Raw genomic sequence first — 13540 nt, 5'->3', positions numbered from 1 at the left:
CCTTGTAGTTTGTAATGTCTGAAAACCATGGTACTTCCTGAATGGAAAAGAGTTGCTCATCCGAAATTTCAGAGACCTCAGTAAGAGGGAGGGACGCCCCTTCTACTAGTTCTATTCGGGACAGGTGATCTGCTACTTGGTTCTCTGTCCCTTTTCTGTCTTTTATTTCTATATCAAACTCTTGCAGAAGCAACACCCATCTTATGAGTCTGGGTTTTGAATCCTGCTTTGTGAGTATATATTTAAGAGCAGCATGGTCAGTGTATACAATCACTTTTGATCCTACGAAATAAGATCTGAACTTGTCAATGGCATAAACCACTGCAAGTAACTCTTTTTCTGTGGTTGTGTAGTTCTTTTGTGCATCATTTAGAACAGGACTGTCATAATAAATGACGTGCAGAAGCTTGTCATGCCTTTGTCCTAACACTGCACCAATGGCATGGTCACTGGCATCACACATTAATTCAAATGGTAATGTCCAGTCTGGTGCAGAGATGACTGACGCTGTGACCAGCTTAGCTTTCAGAGTCTCAAATGCCTGCAGACACTCCTTATCAAAGAAAACTGGCATGTCAGCAGCTAGCAGATTACTCAGAGGTTTGGCGATTTTTGAAAAATCTTTTATAAACCTCCTATAGAATTCTGCATGCCCCAGAAAGCTTCTGATTGCCTTAACATTGGCAGGTGGTGGTAGTTTTTCAATTACCTCTACCTTAGGTTGATCTACCTCTATTTCCTTGTTTGAAATTTTGTGCCTGAGGACAATTCCTTCAGTCACCATAAAGTGACATTTTTCCCAGTTTAAAACTAGGTTAGTCTTTTGGCACCTCTTTAGAACAAGTGCTAGATGGTCAAGACAGGAGCTGAATGAGTCTCTAAATACTGAAAATTCATCCATAAAGACTTCCAAAAATTTTTCCACCATATCAAAAAAAATAGAAAGCATGCACCTTTGAAAGGTTGCAGGTGCATTGCACAGACCAAATGGCATCCTTCTGTATGCAAATACTCCGGATGGACATGTGAATGCTGTTTTCTCTTGATCCTGGGGATCTATTGCAATTTGATTATAACCTGAATATCCATCCAGGAAGCAGTAGTATTCATGACCTACTAGTCTTTCTAGCATCTGGTCTATGAATGGTAAAGGAAAATGATCCTTTCTGATAGCTGTATTGAGCCTTCTGTAGTCAATACACATACGCCACCCTGTAACTGTTCTTGTAGGAACCAATTCATTTTTTTCATTATGAACCACTGTCAAACCACCCTTCTTAGGGACGACTTGGACAGGGCTTACCCAGGGGCTATCAAAAATAGGATAAATAATCCCAGCCTCTAGTAATTTAGTGACCTCCTTCTGCACCACCTCCTTCATGGCTGGATTCAGCCGCCTCTGTGGTTGAACCACTGGCTTAGCGTCACCCTCCAACAGGATCTTGTGCATACATCTGGCTGGGCTAATGCCCTTAAGGTCACTGATGGACCACCCAAGAGCTGTCTTGTGTGTCCTTAGCACTTGAATTAGTGCTTCCTCTTCCTGTGGCTCTAAGGTAGAGCTTATGATTACAGGAAAGGTATCATATTCTCCCAAAAATGCATATTTCAGGGATGGTGGTAATGGTTTGAGCTCGGGCTTGGGAGGTTTCTCCTCTTCCTGAGGTATTTTCAGAGGTTCTATTATTCTCTCTGGTTCCTCCAGATCAGGCTGAGCATCTTTAAAGATATCCTCTAGCTCTGATTTGAGACTCTCAGTCATATTGACATCTTTTAACAGAGAGTCAATAATATCAATGCTCATGCAGTCATTTGGGGTGTCTGGATGCTGCATAGCTTTGACAACATTCAACTTAAACTCGTCCTCATTGACTCTCAGGGTTACTTCCCCTTTTTGGACACCAATGAGGGTTCATCCAGTTGCTAGGAAAGGTCTTCCTAGAATGAGAGTTGCACTCTTGTGCTCCTCCATTTCCAGCACCACAAAGTCAGTGGAAAAGGCAAATGGCCCAACTTTGACAATCATGTCTTCAATCACGCCTGATGGGTATTTAATGGAGCCATCAACAAGTTGGAGACATATCCGGGTTGGTTTGACTTCTTCAGTCAAACCAAGCTTTCTAATAGTAGATGCAGGTTTTAGGTTGATACTTGCCCCAAGATCACATAGAGCTTGCTTGGTACAAGTACCCTCTAATGTGCATGGTATCATAAAGCTTCCGGGATCTTTAAGCTTTTCTGGTAAGCTTTTCAGAATGACTGCACTGTATTCTTCAATGAGGTAAACTTTTTCAGTTTCTCTCTAATCCTTCTTATGACTTAAGATCTCTTTCATGAACTTAGCATAAGAGGGTATTTGCTCAAGTGCCTCTGCAAACGAAATCTTTATTTCAAGAGTCCTGAGATAGTCTACAAAGCGAGCAAATTGCTTATCCTTTTTCGCTTGGCGGAGTTTCTTAGGATAAAGCATTTTGGCTTTGTATTCCTCAACCTTAGTTGTTGCAGGTTTATTACCTACAGATGTGGGTTGAGACGCCTTTTTAGAGGGGTTGCTATCAGCACTTGTATGTGTCTGATCCCCCACTGGCGTTTGAATGCCAGGGGTGGAAGCTGGAGTGGCATTAGACGCCAACTCCTTACCTGTTTCTGGCGTCTGAACGCTAGAATTGAGCTTCCTTTGGGCGTTCAATGCCAACTTCTTGCCTGTTTCTGGCGTTTGAACACCAAAACTGAGCATGGGTTGGGCGTTTAACGCCAGCCCTTCACCCTTTTCTAGCGTTTGAATGCCAGAATTGTTCCTCTCTGGGCTCTTACTGTCCTCAGAGGGATTTTGGGTAGCAATTTGTTCATTTCTTGGCTTCCTACTACCTTGAAGTGAGGTATTTAATGTTTTCCCACTTCTTAATTAAACTGCTTGGCACTCTTCTATTATTTGTTTTGATAACTGCTGTTCTGTTTGCTTCAATTGCACTTCCATATTCATATTAGTCATTCTTGTTTCTTGCAATATCTCCTTGAACTCGGCTAGCTGTTTTGTTAGAAAATCTAATTGCTGATTGAATTCAGTAACTTATTCTGCAGGACTGAGTTCAGTAGTTACTATTTTGGCCTCTTCTTTCATGGAAGATTCACTGCTTAGGTACAAATGTTGATTTCTGGAAACTGTATCAATAAGCTCTTGAGCTTCTTCAATTGTCTTTCTCATGTGGATAGATCCACCAGCTGAGTGGTCTAGAGAAATCTGAACTTTTTCTGTAAGTCCATAATAGAAGATATCTAACTGCACCCACTCTGAAAACATTTCAGAGGGGCATTTTCTTAGCATCTCTATGTATCTCTCCCAGGTATCATAAATGGATTCATTATCTCCTTGTTTAAAGCCTTGGATGCTCAGCCTTAGCTATGTCATCCGTTTTTGAGGGAAATATTGATTCAGGAATTTTTCTGACAGCTGTTTCCATGTCCTTATGCTAGCCTTAGGTTGGTTATTTAACCACCTCTTAGCTTGGTCTTTTACAGCAAATGGAAATAGTAACAATCTGTAGACATCCTGATCTAATTTTTTATCATATACTGTATCAGCAATTTGTAAAAATTGTGCCAGAAACTCTGTAGGTTCTTCCTGTGGAAGACCGGAATACTGGCAACTTCGCTGCACCATGATAATGAGCTGAGGATTCAACTCAAAACTACTAACTCCGATGGAGGGTATACAGATACTACTCCCATATGAAGCAGTAGTGGGGTTAGCATATGACCCCAGAGTCCTTCTGGACTGTTCATTTCTACTTAGGTCTATGGTGGAGAAAGGGAGATGATGTGGATTTATTTTATTTATTTTATTATATAAGAAAAATAATTTTTGAAATAATAAAATAAAATAAAATAAAAACTAAAATAAAAATTTAAAAAATGTTTTATGAAGATTTTCAAAAAAGTGGGGAGAGAGAAAGTGGTTATGATATTTTTGAAAAAGATGTGATTTTTTTAAAAAGGATAAGATTTGAAAAATTTTGAAATTGAAATCTGAATTTTTATTAAAAAAAATTTGAAATAATTGCTTAAAAATAGTTAGAAAATATAATTATTTTTATTTTTGAATTTTATTATGAAAGAGAAAAACACACAAAAGACACAAGACTTAAAATTTATAAATCCAATGTTCCTTGTTTTCAAAAATTTTAGAGGGAAAACACCAAGGCACACCAAACTTAAAAATTTTAAGATCAAAGCATAAAGAAGACTCAAGAACACCTTGAAGACTCACAAAAACAACAAGAACAAAAGAAAGAACACCAAACTTAAAATTTTTGGAAAACCAAAATAAATTTTTGAAAATTAAAGAAAATTAACAAGAGAACACCAAACTTAAAGTTTTGCACAAGATTTAATCAAAGAAAAATTATTTTTGAAAAAGTTTTAAAAGGAAGATACCCAATTGCCAAGAACATAAGCCAACACTCTAGTCAATTGAGCTATAAATTTAACGTGTTTTAAAAAGGTATTTAATAAATAAAAATTTTTTTGAAAACTAAAAATTTAGAAAAATTGACAAGAAAATTTGACAAGAACAATTTAAAGATCAAGGAAAAATAAAGAACATGCAATTCGAAAATTGAAAGACAAAGAAAAGCATGCAATTGACACCAAACTTAAAATATGAAACTAAACTCAAACAAAAAAATTCCAAGAAAAATTAAAAACTAATAAAAAAATAATATTTTTGAAAGATTTTAAAAAGGAATAATAGAAGATGCAATCCTAGTGACTCTAAACAAAAAGACAAGTTTTTCCTAATCTAAGTAACAAGATAAACCGTCAGTTGTTTAAACTCGAACAATCCCCGGCAACAGCGCCAAAAACTTGGTGCACGAAAATTACACTCACACTATGTAATTCCGCACAACTAACCAGCAAGTGCATTGGGTCGTCCAAGTAATACCTTATGTGAGTAAGGGTCGAATCCCACGGAGATTGTTAGCTTGAAACAAGCTATGGTTATCTTATTATTCTTAGTTAGGATACCAATAGGGTTCTTTAGTTTCAATTGTAAAAAGTAAAAGAGCATCAAATAAGTAATTGTTATACAGTAATGGAAAATGTGTTGGAGTTTTGGAGATGCTTTGTCTTCTAAATCTCTGCTTTCCCCCTGTCTTCTTCTTCATGCACGCAAGGTTCCTCCTATGGCAAGCTGTGTGTTGGTGGATCACCGTTGTCAATGGCTACCATCCGTCCTCTCAGTGAAAATGGTCCAAATGCGCTATCACTGCACGGCTAATCAACTGTCGGTTCTCGATCATGTCGGAATAGGATCCATTGATCCTTTTGCGTCTATCACTATGCCCAACACTCATGAGTTTGAAGCTCGTCACAGTCATCCAATCCCTGAATCCTACTCGGAATACCACAGACAAGGTTTAGACTTTCTGGGTTCTCAAGGATGATGCCAATGGATTCTAGCTTATACCACGAAGATTCTGATTAAGGAATCCAAGAGACATTCATTCAATCGAAGGTAGAACGGAGGTGGTTGTCAGGCACGCGTTCATAGATTGAGAATGGTGATGAGTGTCACGGATCATCACCTTCATCATAGTTAAGTATGAATGAACATCTTAAAGAGAAACAAGTGTGTTTGAATAGAAAACATAAATAATTGCATTAATTCATGGAGACGCTGTAGAGCTCCTCACCCCCAACAATGGAGTTTAGAGACTCATGCCGTCAAAAAGTACAAAGTTCAGATCTAAAATGTCATGAGATACAAAATAAGTCTCTAAAAGTTGTTTAAATACTAAACTAGTAGCCTAGGTTTACAGAAAATGAGTAAACTAAGATGGATAGTGCAGAAATCCACTTCTGGGGCCCACTTGGTGTGTGCTGGGGCTGAGACTTGAGCTTCTCACATGCCTGGGCTGTTTCTGGAGTTAAACGGCAAGTTGTAACCTGTTTCTGGCGTTTAACTCCAACTTGCAACCTGTTTCTGGCGTTCAACGCTAGAATGCAACATGGAACTAGCGTTAAACGCCAGTTTACGTCATTTATCTTCGCACAAAGTATGGACTATTATATATTTCTGGAAAGCCCTGGATGTCTACTTTTCAACCCAATTGAGAGAGGTCAGAATCCAACAGCATCAGCAATCCTTTTTCAGCCTGAATAAGATTTTTGCTCAGCTCCCTCAATTTCAGCCAGAAAATACCTGAAATCACAGAAAAACACACAAACTCATAGTAAAGTCTAGAAATATGAATTTTGCCTAAAAACTAATAAAAATATACTAAAAACTAACTAAAACACACTAAAATCTACATGAAATTTCCCCCAAAAAGCGTATAAAATATCCGCTCATCACTCCTCCTCTGATGAAGAAGAGGAAACTCGGGAAGAGCAAGTTGCTCGGTACCTAGGAATTCTGATGAAGCTGAATGCCAAGTTGTTTGGCACAGAGCCATTGGAGGAAGAACCTCCAGTGCTCACCAAGGAACTCAATGCCTTGGTACAGTAGAAACTACATCTGAAGCTTGCCATATCCCAGACGCTTGCTGATTCCCTGCACCATATGCACCATTACCTTTGATAAGGCTATGTGTGACCCAGGGTCAAGCATAAACCTTATGCCACTCTCTGTAATGGAGAAGTTGGGAATCTTTGAGGCACTAGCTGCAAGAATCTCACTAGAGATGACAGACAGGTCAATGAAAAAGGCTTATGGTCGTGTAGAGGATGTCTTAGTAAAGGTTGAGAACATTTACATCCCTGCATATTTCATAATCTTGGATACTGGGGAGGAAGAGGATGAATCCATCATCATTGGAAGACACTTCTTAGCCACTGCCAATGCCATCATTGATGTAGCAAAGGGAGAGCTGATTCTACAGTTATGGGAGGACCAGATCTTGTTCAAGATACTTGACCCTAACTCTCCCTTTGACAACAGATAAACAGTTGTGAAACACTTAGTATTCCAACTCTCTCTCTCAGTGCAAAGTTATACAGTGCCCCCAAACACCAATTCTAAGTTTGGTGTTGGGCAGCCATTATCAAGCACTGAGAACAAAGGTACTACGAAGAAAGTACCTAAAGGCTGGAGGGATAAGAAAATCCCATTGAAGGCCTCTCACTTGGCATGAGAGTTGTCTTCACAAACAATCCAGTCATTCCACATATTGTGAATAGGATCATGTTTCTGGAACATGTGGAACTTATCCATGAGAGCACAGGCAAGAAGTTCACTGTAAGGGGCAAAATTTTGAGCCCCTATCCATCTCCGTAAGGAGCTAACCGTCAAGCTAGTGATGTTAAAGAAGCGCTTGTTGGGAGGCAACCCATCAATAATTAATGTTTTCTTGTTTTTCTTTAAGTTTATTTAAGTTATTTCAGTTTAATTTTCATATTTGTTTAAGTTTGTGATTATGTGCAGCAGTTAGAATAGAAACAGAAACAGTCGGAGCTAGAAACAGAACACCCTAGAGTAGAGACCTTGCTAGTGTTGAATGCCAGCCAGGGAGCATATTGTGGCGTTGAACGCTAGTCAGGGAACAGACCCTGGGCGTTCAAGGCCCAAATAAAGGCACGGACCTAGTGTTGAAAGCCAGGAAGGAGATCTCTCAAGGGCGTTCAATGCCCAATTCCCACCCATTCATTCGAACCCATTCTTCCTAGCCTTCATACACACACCATTCATACACTAAAGCCCCACTTGGCCACATTCTCCTCTCTCCCTCCATCTCCTCTATTCTCTTCTTCTTCTACTATTTTTTTCATATTTTGCTCAAGGACAAGCAAAGCTTTTAAGTTTGGTGTTGGAAAAGCCTTGCTTTTTGCTTTTTATTCCCATTTATGGCACCAAAATTGGAGAATCCTCTGGAAAGAGGAAATGGAAAGCTGATGCTTCCACCTTCGAATCTTAGAAGATGGAGAGATTCATCACCAAAGTTCATCAAAACCACTTCTATGAAGTAGTGGCAAAGAAAAGGGTGATTCCTAAAGTCCCCTTTAGGTTAAAAAAGAATGAGTACCTGGAGATCCAAAGAGAAATCTGGAGGAGGGGTTGGGAAGTCCTAACCAATCCTATCCCAAAAGTTGGGATCTTGATGGTGAAAGATTTCTACGCTAATGCATGGGTTACTAAAAACCATGACACTAGTGTGAACCCTCATTCGAAGAATTGGAGCACCATGGTCCAAGGGCGCCTCTTGGATTTCAGCCCGGAGAGTGTAAGGTTGGCGTTCCATTTGCCAATGATGCAAGGAGACCCACATCCTTACACTAGGAGAGTCAACTTTGACCAGACGCTGGACTAGGTCTTTTCAGACATTTGTGTGGAAGGAGCTTAGTGGAAGAGGGATGCTCAAGGCAAGCCTATCCAATTGAGAAGGCTTGACCTCAATCCCATGGCTAGAAGATGGTTGGAATTCATCCAACGTTCTATCATCTTTACTAGTAATTGGTCAGAAGTGACCATTGACAGAGCCATCATGATTCATTGCATCATGATTGGAAGTGAGGTGGAGGTACATGAGGTAATACCTCAAGAATTATACAAGAAAGCTGAAAAGCCTTCCACCTTAGCAAGGTTGGCATTCCCCTACCTTATCTGTCATCTATGCAATTCAGCTGGAATTGTCATAGAAGGAGACATTCCTATTGAGGAGGACAAGCCCATTACTAAAAGAATGATAGAGCAAACTAGAGAGCCAGCACATGGACCACAACAAGAGCACGTGGAGCTACCTCAACAAGAAATCCATGAGATGCCTCAAGGAATGCATTTTCCTCCCCAAGGCTGTTGGGACCAATTGCACACTTCTCTAGGAGAATTGAGCTCCAGCATGGATTAACTAAGGATGGGTCATCAAGAGCATTCTACCCTCCTCCATGAGATAAGAGAAGATCAAAGAGTTATAAGGGAAGAACAACAAAGGCAAGGGCGTGACCTAGAGAAAATCAAGAACTCCATTGGATCCTCCAGAAAGAGTAGTGGCCGCCATCACTAAGATGAATTCGTTCCCTTTACTCCCCTATTGTTTATGTTATTTTTCTGTTCCCCATGTATTGTGTTTCATTTTCTGTTTCTAGTGCATGATCATCTGTCTTTATGTCTTAAAGTTATGAAATATTCCATGCATCTTTCACCTTGCTTGAAAGAAAAATTATTTTATTAAAAAAGAAGTAAGATTCATGAAATTCGAGTTATATATTAAGAATAGTTCAATTATTTGATGTGGTGACAATGCTTTTATTTTCTGAATGTATGAATGAATAGTGCACATTTGATGTTGGAGTTAAAGAATGTTGGCTCTTGAAAGAATGATGATAAAAGTGAAGTATTATTAGTGATATGATAAATCAAAAATTAAATCTTAAAGCACGAAAAAGCAGCAAAAAGTAATAATATATATATATATATATATATATATATATATATGCGAAAAAAAGAGAAGAAATAAAAAGCAGAAAAAGCCAATAGCTCTTAAAACCAAAAGGCAAGAGCAAAAAGCCAATAGCTCATAAAACCAAAAGGCAAGAGCAAGGATCCAAGACTTTGAGCATCAATAGTTAGGAGGGCCTAAAAGAAGAAAAATCTTGGCCTGAACAGTTCAAATGAGCTGCTTCCCTAACTATATGCTTGTGGTGTAAAGGTGTCAAGTGAAAAATTTGAGACTGAGCAGTTAAAGTCGTGATCCAAAGAAAAGAATGTGCTTAAGAACTCTGGACACCACTGGCTGGGAATTCTAGCAAAGCTGAATCACAATCCTAAGGGGTTCACCCAATTAAAGTGTCTGTGACATTTATGTATCCGGTGTTAATATTGGAAAACAAAGTGCTTAGGGTCACAGCCAAGACTCTAAAGAAGTTGTGTTCAAGAATAAAAAAGAACTAAACTAGGAGAATCAATAATATTATCTAGATTCTGATTTCTTAAAGATAACAATCATTCTGAGCTTCAATGAAAAGTGAGATGCCAAAACTATTCAGAAGCAAAAAGCTACTAGTCCCGCTCATCTAATTGAAACTGAGCTTCATTGAGAACTCGAGATTATTGTATCCTTCTCTTCTTTTTATCCTATTTTGTTTTTGGTTGCTTGGGGACAAGCAATAGTTTAAGTTTGGTATTCTGATGAGCGGATATTTTATACGTTTTTTGGGATTATTTTTATATAGTTTTCATTATGTTTTGTTTAAGTTTTATTATGTTTTCATAGGTTTTAGTGCAAAATTCACATTTTTGGATTCTACTTTGAGTTTGTGTGTTTTATGGTGATTTCAGGTATTTTCTGGCTGAAATTGAGGAGCTTGAGAAAAAGTCTGATTCAGAGACAGAGAAAGGACTGCAGATGCTGTTAGGATCTGACCTCTGTGAACTCAAAGGAGCTTTTCTGGAGCTATAGATATCCAAATAGTGCGCTCTTAATGGATATGGAAAGCTAACACTCAGGGCTTTCCAGAAATATATAATAGTCAATACTTTGCTTTAAAAATGAAGGCCCAAAATTGGCGTTCAACGCCAGCCACCAGCCTCATTCCTGGTGTCCAGCACCCACAGGGGAGCAGCTGGCGTCCAACGCCCAAAAGGGAGCCCAGGGTTGGCGTTCAACGCCCTTAAGGAGTACTAGCTCGTAGGGGACACTCAAGCTCAGCCCAAACACTCACCAAGTGGGTTCCAGAAGTGGATTTTCGCACTATCAACTTAATTTATCTCCACTTTTTTGGTATAAGACTAGTGAAGTGAGTGTATTAGATCCATATTTGGTGGCAGAGATTATAGAGAAGATTAAGAAGATTCAAGCTAGAATTCTAACTGCACAGAGCCGACAGAAGAGTTATGCGGATCAGAGAAGGAAATTGTTGAAATTTGAAGTGGGAGAGCATGTATTTGAGGGTTACACCGACAACTGGGATTGGAAGAGCGATTAAAACCAAGAAGCTGAATCCAAGGTTCATAGGACCGTTTGAGATTCTCAAGTGATTCGGGCCGATGGCATATCAAGTAGCTTTGTCTCCTCACTTGTCTAACTTGTATGACGAATTTCACGTGTCACAACTCCGTTAGTACACGTCGAATACGGCTCATGTGTTAGAGCTCGAGTCAGTTGAGTTGAGGGAGAACTTGACATTTCAAGAAACAGTGCTTATTGACGATACTAGTGTAAAAAATTGCGAGGAAAGGAAGTTCAGTTGGTTAAAGTGGCTTGGAAGCAAGCAGGAGTGAAAGAGCATACTTGGAAGGCACAAAATAAAAGCATAAAGAATTAATAAGAGATAATAAAATCTAAGATAGCCAATTGCAAGACAATAATAACCAATAATTAAAGAAAGAACAATAACAAAAAAATATAAATTGCATTAATCTAAATCAAAGGGAGCAATAGTGCATCAACAATGAAGTAAACAAACGGAAGCAATAACAAATAAACTAAAAGAAGTAAGATGTTAGAACAAATAAGAGTAAAGGAAAACTCAATTAAAGCAAGGTGGAAATCTGAATCTAAGAAGAAATAAGACTAAAAATCCTAAAACATAGAGAGAGGAGAGAGCTTCTCTCTCTAGAAACCTACATCTAAAATCTAAAGTGTAAATGAATAAAAAGTGATTGATTGATCCCCTGATTCGTCCCACTCTGCAGCCTCTAATCTTCATTTTCGGGCTTGAAACTGGGCCAAAAACAGCCCAGAAAATGCCCCCAATGAATTCTGTTAATTGCAGCATGTGACACTTGTCACGCGTACGCGTCAGCCACACGTACGCATCGTTGAACAAATTCCTGGTCACGTGTACGCGTCATCCACGCGTGCGCGTCAAGGCCAACTTCTCAAAACTTCAATTTGTTGTGTTCCTTCCACTTTTGCATGCTTCCTTTTCATCCTCTAAGCCATTCCTACCCTAGAAAACCTAAAATCACTTAACGCACATATCACGGCATCAATGGTAATAAAAGAAGATTAAAAATTAGCAATTTTAAGGTCTAAGAAGCATACTTTCAATCATAGCACAAATTCGGAAGGATTTATAAAACCATGCAATTTATATGAATAAGTGTAAGAATAGTTAATAAAATCCACTCAATTCAATACAAAATAAACCATAAAATAGTGGTTTACCAACCCTTCAAGGATGTGTTCTTTCTCTTTATGCTTTCTTTATCTAAGGAAAGTCACCTAGTATCCATCCCTCCGATCTGGCGTTGAGCTCTCCAATTTCTTTGGATCATTTGATTTCATCCATGCTTGGATTTATCTTTTCATGGACAAAGAAGAAGATCAATGAAGATATGGAGGTGTTTGTGACTATTCAATTTAGATATGCTCTTAAACCATCACAAAATGAGTTCAACTACTCTCTTAGATCCTTGAAACTCATGCCTCAAAAGTCAAAGATAGCTGATGATGCTCTCTTTTTTGGCAATGATAAAAAAAAAAAAAAAAGAGAATTTGGGATGGAGGAAAGCTGGAAGTAAGCCATAGCCAGCTGTGAAACTTTCCATTATCTGTAGAAGTTCTCATTAAAAAGGTTCTCTAACTCAGGAGGAAATATATCAAAGACAAATAGGAACATATGGAAAAATCTAAGATTATTTGTTTATGTCCTTAAATTCATATGTTTGTATATAACGATGATGTATATTGTATAACTTTTGATTTGACATATAAAAATATGAGTTATATAGTTCTCATTGTTATATTCTTGCTATATGTATTTCTTTGCATTTTTGAGAATTAATGGAATTCTTAAAGTTATAATTGTTTTTTCATCATGAAAAAAGGGAAGATTGTTAGCTCCACAATATCTAAGAAAGCTTGTTGATGATTGACAAATCCAAATATAATTTAATAGTTTCATTAATGTACTAACCAATATTTGCTCAAATGTGTAAACAAACTAAGAAATTTTTCTTTTATTAAATGTAAACCAAGTACTACCTGAACTTGAATAAGTTTGAAACTAAATCAAAAATAACCTCAGAAGATAAGTTAAGCAACACAACTATCTCAGAAGATGAGTAGTTGCCTCAAAAATGAGCCTTCATAAACAAAACTACATTAAAAGGCACTTTGTTACTTCAGAAATGAGATTACAAATCTCAGAAAATTGATTGTTCCACTTCCACTTGCAAAACTGATTAAACCGGAAAAATCACTTACCTTAGAAAATTAAAGCATCAAAACTTCTAATGTTCGAATTTAAAACTTATTCAATAAAAAATAAAGTCATTTAAAAAAATCTGCTCTCGCATTTGAAACAAAGTATAGTATGAAGCTACCATTGTTGGTAAAAGGCGTTGATATAAGCTAAAAGTAATTTGACATTTAACATTACTTTAAGGAATGCCAAGTTAAAGTCAGAGAAAGGGCTTTCAAAGGAATTTTAATGCTCCTTGCCTATATAAAGCCAATCTAAACCCTTGAAAAAAAAATTAGAAGAATGATTTTGAGAACAAGGTGTTATTTTTTATATCTCTTTTGTTATGAGTTTGTTTTCTTCTTGTTCTTCTTATTCTTTTTAATAATTATCATATTTTTTTAATAATTATCTTGAC

Source organism: Arachis hypogaea, chromosome 7, assembly GCF_003086295.3.
Source record: "Arachis hypogaea cultivar Tifrunner chromosome 7, arahy.Tifrunner.gnm2.J5K5, whole genome shotgun sequence".
NCBI lineage: Eukaryota > Viridiplantae > Streptophyta > Magnoliopsida > Fabales > Fabaceae > Arachis > Arachis hypogaea.
The sequence above is the reverse complement of the archived record's forward strand: the minus strand, read 5'-3'. Positions refer to the sequence as shown.